Source organism: Pistacia vera, unplaced genomic scaffold, assembly GCF_008641045.1.
Source record: "Pistacia vera cultivar Batoury unplaced genomic scaffold, PisVer_v2 Contig205, whole genome shotgun sequence".
Taxonomy (NCBI): Eukaryota; Viridiplantae; Streptophyta; class Magnoliopsida; order Sapindales; family Anacardiaceae; genus Pistacia; species Pistacia vera.
Window position 1 is genome coordinate 528,353 of NW_022196008.1, and position 24,651 is coordinate 553,003.

The following is a 24,651-nucleotide window of genomic DNA, read 5'->3' on the forward strand; positions in this document are numbered from 1 at the left end:
GAACCTGCGACCGATAATCGAAAAAGAAAAGGGTTGTATGGATCCAATTTCTTTGATTGGTATCGTAATTTGGATTATACTCAAGTTAGAAAACAGATTGTATATCCTTGAAAAGCCATACATGGCTGAGCTTGATCCTGATGCCACTCAGGAAGTAAAGGATACCTATCAAAATTCCTTGACGATGCTAATAACGTTCAGTGCTTGATCTTAGCATCGATGACACCTATGCTACAGAAGCAGCATGAGAATATGGACGCTGTTCCATTTTTCTACACCTCAAGGAGTTTTTCGAGACAAATGCTCGACATAAGAGGTACAAGGTGTCGAAAGCCTGTTTGGGAGTCGTCTGACTGAAGGAGCCCAAGTTAGCCCTCGTGTGCTCAAGATGATCGAGTAAATAGAGAGGCTTGAAACTTTGGGATGTAGCTTGGTGCAGAATTACAAGTGGATTTAATTTGTAATCTTGCCTGTTATGCTCTGTTCATAATGAATTTCAACATGAACACGATGGAGAAAACCCTGTCAGAACTTTTGAACATGTGAGGACTGCAGAGCAGGACATGAAGAAGTCCAAACCTATTTTACTGGTTGATGCCCGTAAAAGTAAGGTAAGGGTAAGGGAAGGCTAAGCTAAGGTAAGGCTAAAACAAACCCAAGCCCAAAAGACAGGTTGCTCTTGGTCTTGGAGTGGCATAGGGAAGGGCAAGGTAGTCTGCTTCTTTTGTGGCAAGCCTCGCCACTGAAGGAAACACTACAAGGCTTTCCTCGCAAGCAAGAAGAAGTCAGAGGCTACGACTTCAGGTATCTTATGATTGAGATTAACTTTTCCTCAACATCTTGGGTCATTGACACGGATGTGGTACTCACATTTGTACTAATGTGCGGGACTAAGGCAGAGTAGAGTGCTCGCCAAGGAGAGAGTGGTACGAGTTGGAAATAAAGCATATGTGGCTGCATTGGTGTAGGGACTTACTGTTTACTTGCCGGCTTAGTTGTTGGAACTGCATAACTATATTATGTACCTTCTATTTCTAGAAATATTATTTCAGTATCCGTTTTGGATAATATGGGGTATCATTTGAGATATCTAATGGATTGTTGTCCTTTAGTTTGAATGGTATTCTTTAGAATTGCAAGGTTATATAATAGATTGTATGTTCTTGATTTAAACAATAAACTAAACATAGCGATCAAAACCAGCATATCTTGGCACTGAGATTGTGTCATGTTAATAAGATTCGCATTGCAAAACTTCAAAGGGATGGAGTTTTGGACCCTTTTGACTTTCAGTCATTTGAGGTATGTGAGTCATGCCTTTTAGGCAAAATGACCAAGTCTCCCTTCATAGGACAAGGTGAAAAGGCTACTGAGCTGTCAGGCATCATCCATAGTGATGTATGTAGTCCACTAACATTTAAGGCCAGAGGTGGATATTCATACTTCATCACATTTACTGATGATTTCAGTAGATTGGTTATGTCTACCTTATAGACATAAATCTGAAGCCCTTAATAAATTAAGGAATTCAGGAAGAAGTACAGAATATGTTGGGCAAAAGTATTAAACCTCTTCTGTCGGATCGAGGAGGTAATACTTAAGCTCAGGGTTTTTAGAGTACCTAAAGGAATGTGGGATAGTACCACAACTACCCCTCCTTATACACCCCAACACAATAGAGTGTCAGAAAGGAGGAATAAGACCTTATTTGACAGCTTAGGGCCATGATGAGTTTTAGTGATTTACCTGCATCGTTCTAGGGTTATGCCCTAGAGACTATGACTCACGTTTTGAACCATGTACCGTCAAAGTCTGTAGATAAGACTCCATATGAATTATGGAGTGGGCGAAAGCCCAACTTGTCTATTAAGGATTTGGGGTTGCGAAGCTTATGTTAAGAAATTGACTTCGAACACTTGGCCAAAATCCTTAAAAGTATATGTGTGGGATCCAAAGGAGACCAAGGAGACTACTTCTACACACCCAGAAGAGCGCAAATTTTTGTTGCTCGTTCTAGTGTCTTCCTGAAAAAGGAATATTTTCTAAGAAGTACTAGTTGGAGAAAAGTAGAACTCGATGAAGTTCTAGAACCACAAGATATACTAGACGAAGGACGAGGATGAGTGCCACAGGAAGTGGTTGAGAGCATGAGGAGGTACTCTACACTTGTGGATCAAGTGAAAACCTCAGGCAGACAGGAGTATGTAGATCTGGGAGAGTACGCCTGTAAAACCCCTCCCTGCTGGGTATTTCCTAAGTTCCTTGGCCATTGAGAACCTAGAAAATGCACGCCTAGGAAAGAAGTTTATTTTTAAAATCCTATTTAAAGAATAAACTTGTAGTTTAAAAATATATATATATATATATATATATTATATATATATATATATAGATATATGTGTTAATTTTTTTTTTCTTAAACTATATAAGTTCATTGTATAATCAAAAAATATAATTTCCTTCTTGGAGTAATTATGAAATCCATAGTAATACTTACTAGAACAACACACTTTTATAAAATTTACTAGCAATTGATTTCCTATTAATACAACACATTTACTCCATTATAGAACATGGACATAATTACTAATTATGAGATATGAACATAATTACTACACTAAAATTAGCAAAACCATTCAATAGTCATCATTAAACCATCCCCTCATGCTCATAGCGTCCCTTGGAATCCTCTCCCAGCTTCATGCCTTAATCCGTACCTACAAAACATTTTAAACATTTGGGGGTGAGCGCTAATCGCTCAGTAAGGAATATAGCCATTTATAAACTATTAAGGTCATATACAAGAAATTACTTAGGACTTTACCTACCTACAAAACACGACCTTCATTCTTGGCATAACAAGTTCATAAACATATCATACATTTTGGGACTTTTCTCATAAACATAAGCCATAGCATAACCATACAATATAAACACAAAACATAAATGACTTATGAAATATTCATGTACATGGCATGCTTATTTGTTTTGTCTATATCCTTGACAATTTCATTAGTCTTTGTTATCCGATCGGATTCATTTGAACCATTACCTTGTTCTTGGTCGTCACCTCAAAGGACTCATGGTTTCCATAAGAATTCCATTCCTCGATTGGTTTACCTCAAGAGACTCATGGAATTCATTCATTAACATTTCATAAATTTTTCATAAGACAACTAATAAGCTATATGCATTACCATATGAATGCAAACATATGGACTAACATCTCCCATGCCAATCATACTATATTCTCTTACTAATCTAAATTAATTCATTAATTCTCATACAATTAAAGGATTTGGATTAAGTTTATTCAGGGGTTTATAGAATTAGAAACAAATGGGAATTTCCATAAGAAGTTGGATGCCAATAGTTATCACTTTTCAAGCAATATTTACCTTATCTCCAATTTGAACTGGTTCTTGCCTAAACCACAAAAGTTTTAGGTTGTTTCTAAAATTTTTAACACTTCAAGAATCAACTCAATCGGACTTCTATAACTTCCGTTATGACTGATTCAGTGAAGCATGTACAGTATAAGTCTTAAAACAGCCCAATCCGAATTCTATTCATTTTAACCATGTCACTCTCATTTGCATTCATATTATTTGCCATATCATTCTAAGTATAAAAGGCCATAAAAACCTCCCTTTTTACAGAACCAAAAAGTGCCAAAACATCGTCCAACTACAAATCTCTTAATGGCTAATCATCCTCCATATGCAACCATACACCAATCAACAACACCCATTTAAACAACTCATACCAAAACATAGCATCACACTCAATCAACATAAATAAATGTAAGTTTCATAAACTAGGTGTTATCAATTGTAGTCATAAGGGAGATTTTTTCCTTACCTTAGTATTCAAAGCACAAAGGTACTCCTCCTTGGCTCCAAAGTTTCACCTTTCTACCTTACACACATAAACATTATGAATTTCTCTTAACAAAAAATTCAGAAAAACTAGGGTTTTGAAACTCACCTTTAACCCTGAATTGAAGTTCTTTAAGGGTAGATGGTGATCTCCTTTAAAATCAACTTGAAATCCTAAGAAAATTGAGAAAAGCTTGGATTAGTGGCTTTTGGTGGATTTGAGAGATGAAGAAGAAGATGATATATTTGGGGTCTCCAAGGCCGACACTCTCTCTTTAAACCTTATAAATATTCATTCCATTGATACTCAAATGTGATTGGTAATAAAGTTAGATATAAAGGTCATTGGTATAAATTTTTCATATAAGGCGTTTTGGTCATTTCTACCTCAACAAAAGATAAGTACTCATTTAATGCCATTTGACTTCTTTAAAACACTTAACCATTAAGTAATTCTACTAGGTAAATGACTAATTTACCCTTGGTGCACTTTTATGGACACTTAAATCATATGGTTTTGTATGAAAAGACCATTATACCCTTGGTTACCGTTTATGCCATTTAACCTTATCAATCAACTTTATAACCATTTTTCCCTCATTTCTCTTCAATGACATCATCCTTTACACTTTATAATGGCCACATCTCGAAATACATGTCAATTGACCATTTTACCCTTCCATTCAAAAAAGAAAATTACTTGAAAAGGTAAATTTCATACCTTAGGGCATCGGAATGATAACGTGGGGTTTACAACGCCATGAGCCCAAAAGATACGGTTATCTCGTGACTCAACGTGGTGACGTACTAGTCTACCAAGATGATGAACCCAGAACCTACGAGGACGCTATATCGGATCTAGATTCCGTTAAATGGCTTAAAGCTATGAAATCTAAGATGGACTCCATGTACCAGAACCAAGTATGGTCTCTAGTAGAACCACTTGAAGGGGTAAAACCGATAGGGTGTAAATGGGTCTTCAAGAAGAAGACTGACATAGATGGCAACGTGCATACTTATAAAGCACGGTTGGTTGCCAAAGGTTTCAAACAAATTCATGGCATTGACTATGAAGAAATCTTTTCGCCGGTTGCCATGATTAAATCTATCCAAATTATGCTTGCAATTGCTATATATCATGACTGTGAGATTTGGCAAATGGATGTCAAAACTGCTTTCCTGAATGGAAACCTTGAGAAGGATGTGTATATGACACAACCTGATGGTATCGTTCTTGATAGTCAAGCTAATAAGGTATGCAAGTTGCAGAGATCCATTTATGGACTCAAGCAAGCTTTAAGGAGCTAGAACATTCGTTTTGATGAAGCCGTAAAAGAATTTAGTTTTATCAAGAACGAATATGAGCCCTGTGTTTACAAGAAAGTGAGTGGGAGCGCAGTAGCATTCCTAGTGTTGTATGTCGTTGACATACTTCTAATTGAGAATGATATACCGAACTTGCAGTCGATAAAGACTTGGTTATCCAAATGCTTCTCCATGAAGGACTTAGGGGAAGCAGCCTACATCTTTGGAATAAAGATCTATCGTGATAGATCACATAGGTTGCTTGGCCTAAGTCAGAGTGCATATCTTGACAAAGTACTAAAAAGATTCAGTATGGATGAATCCAAGAAGGGATTTCTTCCGATGTCACATGGTGTTTATCTTCTAAGGAATTGTGTCCTAAAACACAAGATGAGAGAGATTCTAACGACTATTTTCTACTCGTATTATCATAAAATATGCACAGTAAAATACATGTAAAATAGCATAAATAGTTGGGCGCAAATTTTTTCTTTTATTAAACATCCACATTCTTTACACAAAAAGTTATATCATGTACAAAAGCATCAAAAACAAGGTGGATAGTGTAGCCATTTCTCCTCACTTAACGATACCCATCTGACCGTGTCCTCACCTAGATCCTGCAAAACATAGAAAACATTGGGGTGAGCACAACTAAGGCTCAGTAAGTAAATCATCTACTCATCTATCCCCGTAACTCTCTCTCTGATTCTTTCCTTACAAGTCTAGTTTACTCTCCCTTTTATAATCTTTCTGTTTTCTCTTTCTCGTAACTCTTTTCTACTAACTCTCTTTAGTAAGTCACGGCCCCATCTGACCAGAGGCACGGCTGGGACTCACTCCCACTCTACGTGAATTATACTCATTCTAGTCGATCGGACTCGGTTATGCATGGATTCGGAACCCTTGGCCATGTGAGTACATAATCTCTCTCTCGGGTAAACTTGGGTACAGCCCTCATCCGCATGCACTCTCACGGGCTACACCACTTCTCTCTGATACTCATGCTGCTCTCTCAATGTGGTGTACATGCAGGAATACTCTACCCATTACTCACGGGTTCCCCACGCACAACCTACTCTATTCTCTTATCTAGCATTACTTTCCCTTTATTCTCTAGTGCTCATACTCTTTCTTTCTCTCCACTCTTAGAGTAGTTTAAACTCAATTTCTCTACTCTTTTTTTTCTAATGCATAACTATTGCATGATTAATGCATATAGATGACTCATGCTCATTAATGCACTTATGAGATGCATTTATGCTATGTAGCAAAAATTAAGGCTTTCTACTCTTACTCATGCTTCTCTTGAGCATTTCATCATACAATTCAAGTTCATATAAAGCTTTACTTAAACTATAACTTTTCTCTTATCTTTAATCATCCAAAATGGGAGAAAAACTCCCTCATACACTCTAAATCCCTGTCAAAGGAAAACACTTCTATAAAGTTTACTCAAATCTTCCTTCAACCTCGATCAAAACTCACTCAACATCATAAAATCTTAACACTTCTCATAAAAGAAAATACCTCCAACAATTCAACATGAATACTCATCTCAATTCAATTCATCAACAAGCATAATACAAACTCACACATGCATATATCTTTACTCAATTTCTACTCAAAAACTTATTCAAATCTCAACTTGGTTGAATTTACTTACCTTGTGAAAAAGTGACTTCTCTAGCACTTTTCCTTTCCCTTATTGTCTGTCTTCTCTCTACAACTCAAAACAACAGCAACAACGACCATCTAAGACTTCAATATAACTATAAGAAACTCACATCTAAAGCAAGAATCCTTACCTTAGGATGCTTTAGATGATATTTCTACTCAAAATTACTCAAAAGCTCTCTTAAATCCCATAGAAATCTTGGAACAATTGAAAGCAAAAATGGAGAGAATTGAGAGAATGGATATGGCGGTGGAGAAGAATGAAATGAAGGGTTTATTACACTTAGCCCTTTTTAGTCATGAGAAAATCAACACTTCCCAACTTTGCCCTTGATCTTCTTTGAAAATTCCATGTATATCCTTTGATTCATTACACTCACACCCCCATACTAACCCATTCTGCATGAAATTTCCTTACATTTTATCCCCCACTTTTCCTACTAATTTGGGGTAGAATGGTCATTTAACCCTTATGGAAAAAATATCTAGAACTCTCAATACACGTTTTAGTCGGCTCGCCGCCGCGGCGAAGAAACTTTCATCGCCCCGGCGAAGAAAGACAGAGCCTACACCGCCTTACTCAAAGCCAACTTCGCCACGGTGAAGACTACCCTTCGCCCCAGTGAAGACTGCAAATCCAAAATTCCTCAAATCTCAACCAATTTCAAGGCAAACACTCAACCAAGCGTTACAGAGATAGGATGAAGAGGATTCCATATGCATCAGCAATTGGATCCATCATGTATGCCATGCTATGTACTCGGATTGATGTCTCATGTGCTTTGAGCACTAGTAGTAGATATCAATCGGATCTGGGTGAGCGTCACTGGATGGCTGTCAAGAACATTCTTAAGTACCTAAAGAGGACTAAGGATATGTTCTTGGTTTATGGAGGGGAAGATGAGCTCGTTGTAAGAGGATACAATGATGCTAGTTTCCAAACGGATAAAGATGATTATCGATCGCAATCAGGGTTTGTATTTTGTCTCAACGGCAGTGTAGTGAGCTGGAAGAGCTCCAAGCATAACACTGTGGCGGACTCTACAATGGAGGCTGAGTATATTGCATTGTCACACCAAGTTCATTACTAAACTTGGTGTGGTTCCTACGATTGTTGATCCTATAGACATCTATTGCGACAATAATGGAGCAATTGCTCAAGCTAGGGAACCGCGGTCTCATCAAAAGTCCAGACACATACTTAGACGATTCCATCTCATCAGAAAGATAGTTGAAGGGAAAGACGCGCAGATTAGTAAAGTGCATACTGACGACAATCTCGCAGATCCAGTGATAAAGCCTCTGTCGCAGCAGAAGCATGAAAGGCACTTGAGATCATTTGGTATTAAATACATGAATGATTGGCTATAGTGCAAGTGGGAGATTGTTAGAGTAGATGCCCTAGAGCCAATCAATTATTGTAGAATTGACTCTTTGTAATAATGTTCATTAATCAATAAAAGGCATTTTATTCTATATCGCGTAAATCATTATTATTGCAATATGTATTGATATATGTCCTTAGAATGGTAGAGCCGTGACGAGGGTATCAAGTGTTTCAAATCTTGATAGTGAGAACCCTATGAGCACATATGGTGGCCATTCTAGAAACGTCCGTAGCCCCAGTATTATTCTGAACTAAGGGCACAGATAATACGGTAAGGCTATCATAGTGTTGAACGACCCTGTCGAAAGGCAGTGACTGATCTCACTTGTCAAGGTTGTTTGGTGACAACCTGGTGCAACACATGGGTGTTTGTTGTAGGCGATTACACCACAGCAAGTTCACTGGACTGACCCACCAGAGGATTCCATATGGATGGTAACCCCAGTGTCTATGGAACAAATCCTCTAACGAATGGTGGTGCATGTGATCCTTAGACTTGAGATCACCGGAGCGCCTTGTGCACCGATTGGTGTAGTTTGACACTAGCCTAACGCAGTTCTTTTCAGAGCTGTCAATACGGTGGTGATTGGCTGCATCAAGGAGTGTATCAAGACTATGGTGGATTGACAGAGGATTTATCACTCCCGGGTACGGGAGAAAGTTATCTCACGGCGCAATTCAGTATATGGCAATGACACTAAAACTGTGGCCACAGTGGGATTGAGTTGTTGCTCTATCCAGTTTATAATACGGGTCATTGGTCCAGAAACTGAATAAATAATATCGAGAGTAACCGAAGGTTGACACTATTTCTATGCCTTCGTCTCGTCGAGATAACGTATGATGAAAGGATCGAATTGCACGGTAACCATATCGTTGACAGGTAGCTACTTTGCTGAATCCGAATCTATCGGGTGGCCATGATGCCTTGCTAGGGGCCAATCTTGGTCTGTGTATTAGTGAGACGATTAATTGGTGTTAATCGCGATACTATACACTGCCGATATGATGAGGAGCCTATGGGTCACACACATAGAAGACAATTTAAGATGCAAGAAGAAAGAAGGGCGTTTTCGTCTTTTAAGGCGAAAGGGTATTTTGGTAATTTCACAGTGCAATTAAATTTGCTGAGGTCGTAGCCTTTATTTAATTTGTTAGAAAAATTAAATAAGTGAAATTACGTTTAAATGTGTGTTCGCACATATTTAAATATATTATCATTATTGTTAAATGTTAATCTATATTTAAATATATATTAATTGATTTTAATTGAGATAATGATGGAAAATAAAATAAATCAAATTGGGAGTGTTTGGCAACATGGGGCGTTTGGGTTGGAGCCCAAGCCTATTCCATATGGGATTAGGGCAAATTGTTTTTAATATAAAAGGAAAAGTGTGTGATTTTTAATTAAGGGATTTTTCTTTGAAAATAAAACACACAGCAGCCCTCTCTTTTCACTCCCACGGCAGAAACAATCTTGGCCCAAAATCAATTTTTGATTTGTCTTCTTGATTCTTAAGGCTAAGGAGGATCTAGCAAATCCCTCCTTAGTTCTTTTGAGATCGTCTTCGTGTGGACTACGCAAGTTTGATCCTACACTTGGATCGGTAGCAAAACATTCGTCGACAAATTTGGAGGAGCCTCCAATGTGCGTTTGTTTCTCTAAACACAGATTATTAATATCTGCAGATTCTTGCTTTATTATGATAAAATTGTAAAATCATACCCTTGATCTTGGCTCATGTAAACGATTCCTGAGTTATATTGTTTTTGTTTCCGCTGCGTATACGGGACCGGTTTACTAACAGTGGTATCAGAGCCTAGGGTACTGAATTTTTCAATTTTTTATGCGTATGGTTGATAACATATATTTGATGATAATATGTTGCCATATTGAATCTGCATAAAATCTGTCCTAAAACGTGTTTTAAGAAATTATTAATCGATTAATTTTAATTTGTCGATGATCTGCTGGTTTGGAATAATGGTTGATGGATTTTTGTGGAGATCAATTTGTTTGATTGATTACAAAATCTGTTTGGAGTGTATTTGGTTGCTGTATGAACAGATCCGGAGCTATAGATTTGTGTACGCTCGCCGCGGTAATATAATCCATCGCTGCAGCGAGCATTGTTCACGCTGGCGCTGGTGACTAAACCAGCACTCGCCGCGGCGATATAAAGCATCGCCGCGGTGATCGTCCTTGGACGAGCGTTGGTGACGAAACCAGCGCTCGCCGCGGCGATATAAAGCATCGCTGCGGCGATCGTCCTCTGGACGAGCGCTGGTGACGAAACCAGCGCTCGCCGCGGCGATATAAATCATCGTCGCTACGATCGTCTTCTAGACAAGCGCTGTACAAAAACAGCGCTCGCCGCGGCGATATTACCCATCGCCGCGACGATCGTCCTTAGGACCAGCGCTGTACCAAATCGCCGCGGCGAAGGTACGTTAAGCGTGAACATCATGTAATCAACGCACGCCGCAGCGATCTAACTCATCGCCGCAACAAGCGCACTTCCGAGTGTACAGGGGCTAAAATGCAAAGTTTTAAAACTTTTAGACCAAACGCAGGTCTGCAAATTGTCAGGGGGTAAATGGTAATTAACCCACAAATTTCAAAAATTGATTGTTTTTGAAATGTATGCTTTGTACTTGTTTGTATATTGCATGGTGCCCGGTACATGAGCCTTAGACCTAAGGGTGAATGTTTTAAAATATTTTGGGGTATGTATGGTTGTATTATTTATTAAATAGGGCCTGCGTGTCCTGCCTTTCTCCTCTTCTCGATGTACATTCTCTTCTCATCTAATTCCCCTCGAATGTAAATCGAGGTTTCTAAATTTATTGATGTAAAGAATTTGTATAATTATTTATTGTAAATTTAGAAAGATATTTTTTGTAATGTACTTGAAGTCGGAGCAAAGGACGAGGCAACCATACTTGAAGACTCAAGATTTTTATTACAGGACCCCTAGGTGACCCACCGATTCCTCTAGGCTCGAGGAAATCGGTTTTAGTTGGGCCATGTACCGGCACGTTTAATTTTGTTTAGAATGCATGCTAAGGTTGAATGTTTGATAACATGCCAAACAATGTCATTCTAACAAAGATAATAATTTGGTGAGACATTAAATAACAAAACCCTCAATTAAAGTATATTAAGTCACGAAAGCCTTCCATCACCATGGTTTTAATCAAACCACTGTTCGTCGAAACCTTGTTCGCCAAAGCGAAGGGTACACTTCTACCAGTGGGAGGTTAAAATGCATTGGAGTTTTCCTTAATGGTGATGGGTCGACTTAAAATGACGGTTTTGCTTGTTCGCCAAAGCGAAGGTTGATAAACACGCGTCATAGGCATAGTAGAGCAGTACACATATTGTGTGTACGTGGTGACATGTAGTGTCCACTCTACTGATACTGAGAATCACACTTGAGGACGATGGCATGTACTGTCCATTGGATTGTGTGATTGGCTTGTTGGCTTTCTCACATTTGAGGTTGATAGTGGGAGCTATCAACTGGTGTGGATTAAGTTTGTTGGCCTACCTAATCAACTCATTTTGGCTTGTTCGCCAAAGCGAAGGTTTGAAATGGGCAGGATGGGATCTCGGTCCACTAGGAAAGTCAACGGGCTTTCCCGAGTTAATAGTGAGGGCTATTGGCTTGAGTAAAATAGTGGGAGCTTCGTTTAATAAAAGACCATATTAAACAATAATAATGAACATGGTAATAACGGTTACTTTTTCTGCACTTGTAGATTCACTTAAATTTGAGCAAAATGATCCCAACATCACTGCGACAAATCATCGAACTGGGAGAGAAATGGAATGGTGAAAATTTCGTTGACTGGTATAGAAGTATAAATAATATACTTCAGTCAAGCGATAGATTATACACCATTGAGCAAGCTCTATCACCAGAGCCTGCTGATAGTTCTATCCATGAGACTGGGTATGTATATGTGAAGCATACACATGATGCAAAAGCAGAAATGACTAGATACATTGTGCTTGCATCAATGGCACCATTACTGCGACAGCAGTGCCAAAAAATGGATTTAGCTTCTATTCTTCATTTTCTTCGAAGAAATGAGAAGCATATGGTGTCTCGGTCGTTATTCAGATGTAGGATGGAAGAGGGTACCAAAATTGGCGATCATATACTCAAGTGGATCGAGTATATGAACAAGCTTGAGATTTTGGGATGTGGACTTAGAGAAGGTTTAGCGATAAACCTAATATTACAGTCTTTGCCAGATTCTTATTCTCAATTTGTCTATGACTTTATTGAGGAAGATAAGAAGAATACCCTTTCTGAGCTTCTGGATTTGTTGAAGACTACTGAGTCAGGCATGAAAATGTCAGAAACATTGACGTTGGTTGAAGCCAACTCAAGTGAAAAGGAAAGGGCTCAGAAGTCGATGGAAAGAACTGTTGCAGAAAGGAAAGGCGTTTGTCCTCACTGTGGGAATCCCAGTCACTGGAGGAAACATTGCAAGGCCTTCCTAGCAAAAGGGAAGAAGAATGTTACTTCTTCGTCAGGTACGTTATTGAGATTAACTTCTCCCGTAAACATCTAGTTGACACAAGATGTGGTACTCACATTTGATTGATGTGTAGGAACTACGGTAGAGTAGATTGCTCGCCGAGGGAGAGGTGGACCTACCAGTTGGAAATGAAGCACGTGCTGCTACATTTGCTGTAGGATCTTATCGTCTGATTTAGCCGATGGACTTGTTTCTTGGAACTTGTGGATTATTATGGTTTTTCTTCAGTTTCTAGAAATTATATTTCTGTGTCCACATAGGACAAATGAGAATATTAGTTTACTAATGGATTATTGTCCTTAAGTATAAATAATATTCTTTATGGAATTGTTTCATAATAATATGTTCTTAAGAAAGACAACAAGGATAATCTCAAAATGACTACAATGCCAACTTTGGCAAGTTGAGCTAGACATACCTGAAGGAATGTGGGATAGTATCACAACTCACCCCTTCTTATACACGCCAACACAAAGGGGTGTCGAAAAGGAGGAACAAGACCTTACTTGATATGGTTAGGTCCATGATAAGTTTTAGTGATTTACCTGCATCGCTCTGGGGTTATGCCCTAGAGACTGCGACTCACGTTTTGAACCGTGTGCCGTCAAAGTCTGTAGATAAGACTCCATATGAGCTATGGAGTGGGCGAAAGCCCAACTTGTCTTATCTAAGGATTTGGGGTTGCGAACCTTATGTTAAGAAATTGACTTCGAACAAGCTGGGCCCAAAATCCTGTAAATGTACATTTGTGGGGTATCTATAGGAGACCAAAGGATACTATTTCTACCACCCAAAAGAGCGCAAAATTTTCGTTGCTCGATCTGGTGTCTTCTTAGAAAAGAATACTTTCTAAGAAGTACTAGTGGGAGAAAAGTATAACTCGATGAAGTTCTAGAACCATAAGATATACTAGACGAAGGACGGAATGATGTGCCATAGGAAGTGGTTGAGCATCATGAGGAGGTTACTCCACAACTTGTGGATCAAAATGAACCACCTCAAGTAGCATAGGAGCTACGTAGATCTGGGAGAGTACGCCATGAGCCCGAGAGATACGGTTATCTTATGACTCAACATGGTGACGTACTGGTCTACTAAGATGATGAACCCAGAACCTACGAAGATGCTATATCGGATCCAGATTCCGTTAAATGGCTTGAAGCCATGAAATCTGAGATGGACTCCATGTACCAGAACCAAGTATGGTCTCTGGTGGAACCACTTGAAGGGGTAAAACCCATAGGGTGTAAATGGGTCTTCAAGAAGAAGACTGACATGGATGGCAAAGTGCATACTTATAAAGCACGGCTGGTTGCCAAAGGTTTCAAACAAATTCATGGCATTGACTATGAAGAAACCTTTTCGCGGTTGCCATGATTAAATCCAGGTTATGCTTCGATTGTGCATATCATGACTATGAGTTTGGCAATGGATGTCAAAACTGCTTTCCTGAACGGAAACCTTGAGGAGGATGTGTATATGACACAACCTGATGGTTTCGTTCTTGATAGTCAAGCTAAAAGGTATGCAGTAGTAGAGATCCATTTATGGACTCAAGCAAGCTTCAAGGAGTTGGAACATTGTTTTGATGAAGCCATAAAAGAATTCGTTTTATCAGAACGAAGATGAGCCTGTGTTTACAAGAAAGTGGTGGGAGCGCAGAGTAGCATTCTAGTGTTGTATGTCGATGACATACTTCTGATCGGAATGATATACCGAACTTGCAGTCGGTAAAGACTTGTTACCAAGTGCTTCTCCATGAAGGACTTAGGGAAGCAGCCTACATCCTTGGAATAAAGATCTATGTGGTAGATCATGTAGGTTGCTCAAACTAAGTCAAAGTACTAGCAAGGTACTGAACACATTCAGTATAGAAAAATCCAAGGGGATTTCTTCTGATGGCTATGTTGTCTATCTCTGTAAGGATATGTTCTTTAAACACAATGAGAGGATAGATGAAGAGGATCCCACATGCTTTAGCAAGTGGATCCATCTTGTATGCTAAGATTATATTAATGTGCATTCAGCACTTGTAGTGGATATCAATCAGGCTCAAGTGAGCAATAGTATGTACTTAGATTGATGTCTTATGTGCATTCAGCACTAGTAGAAGATATCAACTAAATCCAAGGGAATGACACGGGTGAGTGTCAATGGACATTCTTAAGTATTTGAAAAGGGCTTAAGAATATATTCTTGGATTATGGAGAAAGATGAGCTCACTGTAAGAGAATACATGACGCTATTTCCAAACGGGAAAAAGATGGTTATAGTTCGCATTTGGGATTACACAATTTTGTCTAATGTAAACTGCAGTGAGCTGGAAGAGCTCAATCAGTGTACTACAGTGATTCTACAATTGATGCTAAGTTTACGCATATTTAATGCACGTGTAGGCGTTTGGACAAGAAGTTCATACTGAACGATGTGATTTCAAGCATTGCTAACCAGTATAGTTGTACTCGATAACAATGAGCCATTGTGTGGCTGAGGAATCACGGTTTCACCAGTAATCCAAACACTTACTTAGTTATTCAATCTGATCTAAGGATTGATAAGAAAGGGAATGTGCAGATTTGCAGAATACCTACCAACCCACTATTAAAGTTTCGTTGTAGCAGAAACATGATGGGCACTTGGTCATTCAATGTTGAGTGCATGAAGACTAGCTATATGCAGGCACTTGGGTCATCAGTGTTGAGTGCATGAATGATTGGCTATAGTGCAAGTGGGAGATTGTTAGGTAGAAGCCCTAGAGCCAATCAATTATGTAGAATTGACTCTTTGTAATATATTCATTAATCAAAAAGACATTTTATTCTATATCGGTAAATCATTATATTGCAATATGTATTGATATAGTCCTTAGATGGTAGAACCGTGATGAGGGTTAAAGTGTTTCAAATCTTGATAGTGAGAACCCTATGGCAATATGTGGCCATTCTAGAAACGTCGTAGCCAGTATTATTCTGAATAAGGGCACAGATAATACGGTAAGGCTATCATAGTGTTAACACCCTGTCGAAAGGCAGTGACTGATCTCATTGTCAAGGTTGTTTGGTGACAACTGGTGCAACACATGGGTGGTTTGTAGGCGATTACACCCAGCAAGTTCACTGGATGACACAGAGGATTCCATATGGATGGTAACCCAGTGTCTATGGAACAAATCCTCTAACGAATGGTGGTGCATGTGATCCTTAGACTTGAGATCACCGGAGGCCTTGTGCACCGTTGGGAGTTTGACACTAGCCTAACGCAGTTCTTTTCAGAGCTGTCAATACGGTGGTGATTGGCTGCATCAAGGAGTGTATCAAGACTATGGTGGATGAAGAGGATTCATCACTCCCGGGTACGGGAGAAAGTTATCTCACGGAATTCAGTATATGGCATAACACTAAACTGTGGCCACAGGGATTGAGTTGTTGCTCTATCCAGTTATAATACGGGTCATTGGTCCAGAAACTGAATAAAATACGAGAGTAACCGAAGGTTGACACTATTCTATGCCTTCGTCTCGTCGAGATAACTTAGAGAAAGGATCGAATTGCACGGTAACCATATCGTTGACAGGTAGCTACTTGCTGAATCCGAATCTATCGGGTGGCCATGATGCTTGCTAGGGGCCAATCTTGGTCTGTGTATTAGTGAGACGATTAATTGTGTTAATCGCATACTACACTGCCGATATGATGAGGAGCCTAGGGTCACACACATAGAAGACAATTTAAGATGCAAGAAGAAAGAAAGGCGTTTTCGTCTTTTAAGGCGAAAGGGTATTTGGTAATTTCAAGTACATTAAATTTGCTGAGGTGTAGCCTTTATTTAATTTGTTAGAAAAATTAAATAAGTGAAATTACGTTTAAATGTGTGTTCGCACATATTTAAATATATTATCATTATTGTAAATGTATTATATTTAAATATATATTAATTGTTTTAATTGAGATAATGATGGAAAATAAAATAAATCAAATTGGGAGTGTTTGGCAACATGGGGCGTTGGGTTGGAGCCCAAGCCTATTCCGATGGGATTAGCAAATTGTTTTTAATATAAAAGGAAAAGTGTGTGATTTTAATTAAGATTTTTCTTTGAAAAAAAACACACAGCCGCCCCTTTTTTCACTCCACGACAGAGAAACACTCTTGGCCAAATCAATTTTTGATTTGTCTTCTTATTCTTAAGGCTAGAGAGGATCTAGCAAATCCCTCTTGTTTTTTGAGATTGTCTTCGTGTGGACTACGCAGGTTCGAACCTACACTTGGATCGGTAGCAAAACTTCGTGACAAATTTGGAGGAGCCTCAACGTGCGTTTGTTTCTCTAACCATTTTAATTATTGCAGATTTTTTATATATAAAAATTGTAAAATCATACCTTGATCTTGGCTATGTAAACGATCCAGTTATTATTTTTTTTGTTTCCTGCGTATACGGGACCGTTTACTAACAAAAAGGTGGGAGTCGAGTTCGAGCTCAGCTTGTGAGCTCGAGCTTGGTCTGTCAATTAAATTACATGGCTCGAGCTGACATCGTCAAGTTTCGAGCTAGCCGAGCCAAGCTCTTGCAGCTTTTTCCCAGCAAAACAAAGCACAGCTTCTTCTTCTTCTTCTTCTTCATTTTCCCAAAACTACCTCTCTCATCAACGTGAATTACCACTCCAATTTACACCTTCTTCTTCCACAACTCTTTTCATTCTCTCTTTCAAACCCAGCTTCAACTATTGCAATATTTCATTTTTGTGTAAAATGAACACTGTCTCTCATCAACTCAACAACTCAGCTGGGTTTTTCTCAAAACACATTTTTGGATTGGTAGATTTCTTTAATCGAATCAACAAATGAACAAAATCAGTCATTGACGGTCACATGCTTGATTAATTTTGAAGCCAATGCCATGCTTGAATTCCCTAGCTTTCCACGCTTGAACTTGCCACCATAATGCTGCCCGCCATACCCAAATTTCCCCAGATATTGGATTAGTGCAAACTAGCAAAATTTAATCAAACTAATTTCCCATAAAAAAGGTCAACATGTACTATCACCAACCTGTCAAGATTCCACGAAACTTGATAGGATCGAAAGCTAAAACTCCCTATTGTCTTCTGTTCTAAACAACCAAAAGGAAAATATATTGTTTTAGTTTCAATAATGTAGATTATATACTTTGATGTTTGTAGTGCTAATATATATACAATGTTTGTATATGTGGAAAGCATGCTACATATATACAATGTTTTCATAATTTCTTTATGCTCAATAATTGTCTTTCAGATACATAAACCACCCACTGTTTAACATTTACATATTTACTCCTAGAACATAATTTACCAATAAATTGCATGTATTTATGTCACAGGAAGCCTTCTTCAGAATGTATTTGGGTATACAATGTTCATGTCATTCAGAGTTAAATATGTAACAAGTGATTGCATCAATTCATTCATCTTAGATAAGATTGCAAAAAACAAACAGTTAATCAGTACAAGGTTCTGTAATGATGTTCTAAAAATCAATCAATCCTAAAACCAAAACCACACAGACTAAATTTCAACAATTTAATAAAGAAAAGCAGCAAAGTTTGGTACATAAAGTGATTCATGCAACTTTGACTTGTTAACTTTATGTTTTTTTAGTTCTATTCTATGAAAATTCGGAATTTATCCATAACATGTGGCGCAAACCAAATCAGCTTTGCACTGAGACATTTATTGAAATTTTATTTTTGTCAAACCAGATTTCTTCATAAACAAAGGATTCAGTTCTCAAACACGACAAGTAGCTCCATATATTTTATCAACACTAACCTCATGCCATACATACTCATTTCCCAAATCCCGTATACTAACACTCCCAGCCAATAGCATGACAAAGCTACAGAAATGAAAGTAAGAATATGAAACAATATTAGGTGATTTGTTCTGTAACTTGACAGCACAAACAATTTTATTTTAGGCGTAGCTGAACAAACATGTGATATTAGCAATAACTAATTGGCAAATGTGATTAAGATATCTAGGACTGGCAACTGTGAGGAAAAGAGTTGACAGTCAGTGAAAGCTAAGGCTTGTAGTGTATATTAAAAAATGACTTCCATCTGGGGCACTGAACTGAAATCAACTACTGACATTAGCAATAACTAATTAGATAAAGATAAACTTGTTGATCTTCTACCTCAGTATTAACTGGTTGTAGTTTTCCTTAACTTGAAATGTGAAAGGATTAATAGAATTTCCATCGACAGAATAAAAATTTTGACCACTAATCATTTCTAAGTTTACCCTCTTATCACCCCAAATTATTCATTGGAACTTGCAGAAATTGAATGGAAAAATGTCTGCCCCACCGACAAGTTCAAACTTCTCTTCTTGTTTTATCTTATTATATTATTTCAATTAAATCTCCAATAGCCGCAAACTAGACTAGAAGCCATTTCATCAAAACTCTTCTCTTAGAGGCATTTCATCAAACACATAACAACTTCTTGCAAACTTCCAAAAATTAACGCAACTCATATCCACCATCTTCAATTTCCAAATACGCAGCAAAGTCAGCAGAAACCACGAAGAATTCGTAACTAAAGAGAGAGGAAAACAAAGAAATTTGTAATCAACTTAAACAAGTTTTAAGAATGAGACTCATGGCAAGAGACAACTTTGGGTGTCAAGAAGCAGGAAAATATACCTTGTGGCAGTAGGGAAGTGAAGAAGGGAAGACGATGGTGGACGGTAGTAGCTAAAGCTGGTCGGTAGTAGTTGAATGAAGGCTGGATGAAGGCTGGACAATGGTGGTCTCAGATCTTGCGCTGTGTTTTGGAGGTGAATAGCTGAATGTCTATTTTCGGCCGAATGAATTACTTGATTTCAGATTTTAGGGCAAATATTAACACAGCTCGATCTCCTGCTCGAATGACGTCTCCAGTTCATCGAACAGTTCGAGTCGAGCCTGAAAAGCTCGACAGTTTTCACGAGCTTGAAGTTGAGCTCGAACTCGAGAACTACTTGTTCTCCGACGAGTTGAGCCCGAGCTCGTCACTAGTCAAATCCGAGTAGCTCACGAGCTACTCGGTTCGACTGCACCCCTAATGGCGAGTAGGCAATTGATAGGAGTGCATGTGAGTCACCCCATAATTGCTACTAGGCATGTGGATCTCATAGTCATGAAACCTGGTAGCTACGACATGCTTTTTAATTCCTAACTATCTAATTTATTTGACAATTGGGATTTGATGCTGACGTTGCCTTCTAAAGTTTGCCTTGCTGCTTTCTTGCCATTTTACGATTTCTTTTGCCTTCTAACTTTTACCCTTGACAATTATGGGCTCCGGTGAATATCACTTTTTTAATCAAATCACTTCATTCGTCGTCTTTTTCAGGTAAGTTTTCAGGCTTTTTTTTTTTTTTTAACTTCGCCATGGCTTTGTGCTCTGTCCTTAGAGATAAACTCTGTAGATTACATATTTCTAGGGTTTTCAACTTTTTTCCATTTTATTTGTAGCTTTTCATTGATTGATCATGATTGAACACGGAGTAGTCATTGCTTGTTTACTCATTGTGTCTATTTGCTTGCTCTTGTTTGGTATGGATTTGTGATGCTAAAACTTAGCTTAAATTATGTCTGAAGTAGAAGATTCTCAAAGTAGGATGTCAGCTCTGTCTAGTGACGAGGAGAGTGGTGATGAGTTCTCCAATTCAGAGACCACTACATAGAAATTAATAGTAATGCAAAAACCTGTGTTAGGAGAAAGAATCATAGGGCACGTCAAGGGGTAGGAAATTAGGGCGCTGATGTTGAGCCCTCCTAAATTAGTGAAACTAGGCTTAGATACTATAAGGTTAAGTATCAAATTCTAGATGATGTTACCCTTTTAGCCCTTATAGAGGGCTATGTCTCATCAAGCTCCCCAATGGGGTTTGTAGCCTTTTACACTAACGTTTTCAAGGACGGCTTGAGACTTCCCCTTCCAAACGAGTTGAGACAATTTATTGTAGAGAAGAAGATAGCTGATAAGTGCTTGAAAATGCACTTATACTTAGTGATTTATCGGTATCATTTTTGGGAAATTAGGTTTAATATGCATAAATTGACTTAATTGTTACATAAGTGTGTTTTTGGGGATCATGGGTATGTTTGGTGTGAATTCAAGTCACAAATGGTTAAAACTGATATTTGGATGAAGAATGATGTTGGCGAAAGAATTTGCGATGACTGGAGATAAATGCTCAAGAATTGGCATTGAAATGAGGGAGTTATGACATATTTAGTATGGAATGCAAATCGTGGAATACGCTTGAGTCTGGAGCATGCTTTGATATTTTGATGATAACTCGAGATGTAGACCTCGAATTTGGATAATTCTTGAACCATTGGAAAGCTGATTTGAATGAATACAATTCATATGTTCATGACTTCATTAGATTTAGAAGTTATAATGCTCAAAATTGGATGTCTCTTGGCACCATGGCTTAAGGAACTTGGGGCCACGACAGTGTAGTCTTGGCTATGGAAGGTTGAAGATGTAAGTCATGCTCATTGCGACATAAGAAAAGTGGCACCCTAGCATGACCCTCTCAAGTCACCATAGATGGAAGGCATATAACAGCATGGATTTTTTGGTGCCGTGACATAGGTCCTATAATCCTATTTCTACTTGGATTTTGTCAAGTCTTATCCAAAATTTTCTATTCTAATTTGTATAGGATTATTCTAATTACACCCCCATAACCCTAGAACTATAGATAGATGTCTTTAGTTATTTTTAGGGATATAGAGAATAAAGAAACAAAAGTACACAATAATATAAAGAGAAAGAGAAATTGTAAGGCTTGGAATTGGAGGTGATCTGCAACAACTCTAGTGATCACCGAAGTTTTCCTAAGTTTTTCTTATCTCTTTTATTATTTGTTACCATGAATACAATTATAGTTTTATTCTTTTCCATAGATAATTAATTCTCTAGTGATTGTGGGTGATTTCAAAACCCTAGACATGTTTTGTGATAATGAATAGAACGGCTACACTTTTCTTTCTTTCGGATTCCTCTTGATTAAGTGTTTTATTCTCTTTGGTGAATGCCTTAATAGATTTTCCTTAATCATTTAAGTGGCCCATTAAAAGTTAGGTTGATCTATTGTTACAATTTGGATTGTCTGGCACGTAATCGATTTACTAATCTAAATAACTAGTAGTAAGTTGCTTGCTTGCATGCAATGGGAATAAACACTCAAGATAACTAAACTGAGCTTATGAGTTTAGCCTTGATTCAGTATGTTTCTTTTTATTTAATGATTCTATTAGATTAAATCTAAAGAGCTTACTCTAGGTTGTTTAATTGATAGGAAATTGGGTTAAGAGCTTGTTAATTCCAACAATATAGCAAAGCGAGATCGAATTTATCGAGCTTGTGATATCTTCTGAGCTAATATAGTCAAGAGGGTAGGAAGTTAGGAAGTGTTTCTATTGATCTACAATTCATGTTTAGTAGCGATGAATGATCCTTCAATCCAATTTATCTCATATTTTTTCAACTTCACATTTAATTTGTTTTTAGTTTTTTACATTAATCATCAAAACCGCCTATTTAGTAAGTAATTAGTTAGTTAACCCTTACTTGCTCTATACTACTACGCGACATTGTCATAGATCTTAAATGAGGTTAAATTAGGGTGCTAAATTAGCACGCATCAAAATTTTGGTGCCGTCTCACCAGGGATTTTTCTTTGGTTAACTCTTTATTTACTTTTTGTTAGTTTTTACTTTTTAGTCTTAAGTGTTTGTGTCCTTTTATTTGGTTTTCGGTGTCTTGGTGAATGAGCTCTCATTCCAACTTGAGATCAAATCCACACTTTGACCCAATTCCACCTATTACTCATTCGCGATGACCTTTGAATAGAACAATTCTTAGTTAAGCGATTACTACTGATCTTCCAGCTACAAGTGACTCTTCGGATTTTTTGGATTCTTCAGAATATTTCGATTACGAGGAGATGGCTAATCGTACTCTTGAGGAGATGGCTGCAATAGCTTTAGATCAACAACCTTTGTGTATTCAGTACAATGAAATGGGTGGAGCTTTTGAATTAAAAATTATGAATGATTCATCTATTACCCACTTTCCGAGGTTTAGCGGGAGAGGATCCAAATAAGAATCTTAAAGAATTCCATGTGGTGTGTTTTAGCATGAAACCAAGTGGCACTACTAAGGAACAAGTTAAACTTAGGGAATTCCCATTCTCTTTAGCCGATAGCGCTAATGAGTTATTATACTATCTACCATCTAGGATCGTTAATAGTTGGAATGAAATGAAGAGACTATTCCTGGAAAAATATTTTTCCAGCATTTAGGGCTACTCTTATTAGGAAAGAAATTTGTTGTATTTGACAGTACAATAAGGATAATTTATATGAGTATTGGGAGTGATTCAAGAAATTATGTGCTAGTTGCCCTCATCATCAAATAAGTGAGCAAATTTTACTCCAATACTTTTATGAAGGATTAATGCCTATGGAAAGAAGCATGATTGACACAGCAAGTGGAGGCGTTTTGGTTAATAAAACTCCTGAGGATGCAAGAAATTTAATTGCAACTATGGTTGTGAATTCTCAACAATTTGGTGCCTGATCCGATCCACCACTAAGGAAGGTAAATGAAGTGAGAATTTCCACTAATATTGAGCAACAACTAAGTACGTTGACTTCACTTGTTCAACAAATGACAATTAGACAAGTTAAACCATGTGGAATTTTCTCTACCGTTGGGCATCATATAGACATGTGCCCTACTCTTCAAAACCCTAATTTAGATCAAGCAATTGCCATAGAAGGATTTCAAGGACAACAAAGGTAAAGGTATGACCCATTTTCTAATACCTAAAGTTCGGGATGCAGAGATCACCCAACTTTAGCTATTTGAGAAACCAACAAGCTACTACCCATACCAACCCACCCAATTTTCCTTATCCAAGAGCACAACAACCATATCAAGAAAGGCCACAAAATCCTCCCCAATCTCAAGGCAAGTCTTTGGAGGAATTAGTAAATTCCTTAGCTACTATTACTATCCAATTCCAATAAGATACAAAGACATCAATAAAAAATTTTGAAAATCAAGTTAGTCAATTGGCTACTACTGTTGGCAAACTAGAGTCTCAAGAATCTGGTAAACTTCCTTCCTAATCCGTGGTGAGAAGAAAACAATTCTTGCTTAATTGAGGGAGCTAGAAACCTCCGGAGTTCAAATAAAACCTTTTATGCAAATAATAATCATATCCATTCCAATAGAAATCTAAGAAATATATATGAGCTTACAACCATACTTCCCTATTAAATAGCAAAACACGTTCACAACTTAAACAAACCAAAGTACACGTTCAAACCCAGCTAAAGAATCATAAATACGTGGCTAACTTATTCAACTAAAATAAAACTCATCTATATCTTAATCTAATTTATTTAAATTATTGAGATAAACTCAGTCTTAATTAACAAATAAATCCCTAAGAAAACTCCTAAAATACAATTTAATTAACATTTACCCATTATCAAAATGGGTATGTAAAACATTGAGAAGTGGAGGACAACTTCAAGAAGCTCACAAAAAAACTGATTAATGACGACGAGATTAAGGATGAGTTAATTCAAGATAAAGCAAAGCTGTCCAAAAACGCAGAAAATATGCCAATCGATTCTACCAAAGCAAAATGGCCACCTAAGGTACAATCTAAGGTTCCAATTTCTACTTATGAATCTCCTTTACCTTTACCCCACAGGTTTGCAAACTCAAAGAAGAAGGAGCATGAACAAGAGATCTTGGACACCTTCCGGAAAGTGCAAGTCAACATAACACTATTGGAT

At 37.8% G+C, this 24,651-nt stretch overlaps 1 non-coding gene across 1 annotated transcript; it reads right to left on the reverse strand.

The window, feature by feature from the left end:
• Positions 1–23,149: 23,149 nt before the first annotated feature.
• On the reverse strand, positions 23,150–23,256 carry LOC116128954. The gene has a single exon (XR_004127835.1). It is a non-coding gene; the product is annotated as a small nucleolar RNA R71 (small nucleolar RNA).
• Between the last annotated feature and the right edge of the window lie 1,395 nt (positions 23,257–24,651).